This window comes from Rattus norvegicus, chromosome 9, assembly GCF_021556685.1.
Source record: "Rattus norvegicus strain SHRSP/BbbUtx chromosome 9, alternate assembly SHRSP_T2T, whole genome shotgun sequence".
Lineage (NCBI taxonomy): Eukaryota > Metazoa > Chordata > Mammalia > Rodentia > Muridae > Rattus > Rattus norvegicus.
In genome coordinates, this window is record NC_141542.1 from 37,407,501 (window position 1) to 37,410,000 (window position 2,500).

The window sequence follows — 2,500 nt, forward strand, 5'->3', positions numbered from 1 at the left end:
CTCCTTCCTAGCTCAGAAGACCTTTGTCTCTAGCTATAAGCACTTTGAGCCTACCCATCTCCTTTAAAAACCAGTTACTCCTCTAAATTTTGCAACACTGTCCATTCCCCTTCTAATATCAAAAGCATAGATAAGGGGCTGGAGAGATGGCTCAGTGGTTAAGAGTGCTGACTGCTCTTTCAGAGGTCCTAAGTTCAATTCCCAGAAACCAAATAGTGACTCACAACCATATGTAATGGGATCCAATGCCTTCTTCCTGTCTGTCTGAAGACAGAAACAGTGTACTCACATACAGGAAATAAATAAATCTTTAAAAACAAAACAAAACATATTTAAGCTGCAATTATCTGACTGTCCTTTGAGCTTCCCATATATGTAGTCCTACATGTTTGCATGTTAACAGGGATTCCTGCCTTCCCTCCTGTGACTGTATCCACTGTTAGTCTGGTTTACAGGCTCAAGTTAGTAAACTTTCAGAAAGTAAGAAGGGCCTTTTAGTACCTACATCTCTAATTCTTCCCCCTACCACATTTACGTGATCTGAAATCCATTAGAAACTTCCAATTGGTCATGGAGGCATTTATCAGAAGCATCTTTGATTGCTGAGGCCCAAGAATAGGTCACTGTTACCTAGCATCTCAACACTTGAGTTCACATGAGAAACTGCTTCGGGCTGAGTGAGAAAGACAACATGCAGAAGACTCGGAGGTACTTTATTTTAAAATTCCTTTTCATCACTTCTCTTGAAAAAAATGAAAGAAGTTCTAAAGGAAGAAACGAAAACAACGCAAACAACACTGGACTGAACACAATGTCTTTATTTTCCCAATAGTTGGTTATTAGGATTAGACATGCTCTGTAAAACTCCACATACGTTCCAAGCTACATTCAGCAGTGTAATAACCTCATGTGAGCATCATAAATTCCAGTGTTCTTCCTGGAGATGGTAATGGCAAGTGTAGCCATGTGAGAGATGGGATAAAACTGTCCAGATGTTGGGAAGTTGAACGCCTTGCATTGGTCTGGAGAGTTGCATGTTCTACAAGTTCTCAAGTACCTGACCACATATCCACAGATGTCTAGTAATGACACATTTACTCCACTCTCCAAGGATTAATAGAATTAGAAATTTACTTTTCAAAGAGGAAACAATAAGAACTGACATCATTTAGGAATAACTTATAAACAAGGAAAAAACACTAAGAGTGGCTCTGTATTTTCTTTTTTTAATTAATCATTTTATTCATTTACATTTCAAATGATATCCCCCTTCCCTGTTGCCTCTCAAAAAAAAACCCTCCCATCCCCCCTCTCCCCTTTCCTTTGCCTCTATAAGGGTGCTCCTCCCACCACTCACCATTCCTGCCTCACCACTTTAGCCTTCTCCTGTGCTGAGGCATCAAGCCTCCACAGGACTAAGGACCTCCCCTCCCATTGATGTCATATAAGGCCATCCTCTGCTACTTATATATTCTGCTACCCATGGAGCCATGGGTCCCTCCATGTGAGTTATTTGGTTCATAGTTTATTCCTGGGGAGCTCTGGCTGGTCCAGTTAGTTGATATTGTTCTTCTTATGGGATTGCCATTCCTTAAAGCTCTTTCAGTCCTTCCCCTAGCTCTTCTATTGGGGTCCCTGGGCTCAGTCTGATGGTTGGCTATGAGTATCTGCGTCTATATTAGTCAAGTGCTGGTAGAAGCTCTCAGAGGGAAGCCATCCCAGGCTCCTATCAGCAAGTGCTTCTTGGCATCAGCAATAGTGTGAGAGTTTGGTGTCTGCAGATGGGATGGATCCCTAGATGGTGTAGTTTCTGGATGTTTCCGTCCAAAGCAAAGAGAGGGACAAAAAAATGGAAGAGAGACTGAAGATGCTGTATTTTCAATTACTCAATAAATAGCTATAAAAACATTCTTTCAAAATTGCATAGACAGATGTAGTGGTGACAAACTGTTTTTCCCTCCCCAAACCTATGGCCTCGCCATATGTAAATGAGACAATTGCTATGTAGAAGCCAGATGTGGTTACAAAATGATGAATTCAGTGAGTCAGTGAGCACTAGTCACACTAGGTCAAGTTATTATAAAAAAAACTTCAACAATATTTAATTGATTGATAGCAACTCACCTTCAACTTTATATAAAATTTGAGACCTATGGAGTTTATGTGACAACAAAGACTAATTTAAAATTCCAATTGTTAAAAAGTTAGATAACTTAAAAGGGGAGCCTTAGCAAATGATCCATAGATTATAATCAACAATATCAATCATGAAACAATAACATAGAATATGACTTCTAGTCTGGTTTGTACAGTGCTATGCTGCGTTTATATTTTGCTTAATAGAGTAAGTATCCATTTTAAGACTATAGACCTAAATACAACCATTTCTACGGCAGGAAAGAGCCATGGCTATTCTACCATCCTCCAAATTTTACTTCATTTGTCAAAGATTATTTACTTAATTTGCAATGGATACTCTCATTGTAAGCAATAGGAAAAA

General features: G+C 39.2%; 1 long non-coding RNA gene across 4 annotated transcripts in view; it reads right to left on the reverse strand.

Annotated features, from left to right (window-relative positions):
* The window catches only part of LOC148003653 (uncharacterized), a 58,280-nt gene that overhangs the window by 38,365 nt on the left and 17,415 nt on the right, over positions 1–2,500 (reverse strand). The window lies entirely within an intron of this gene.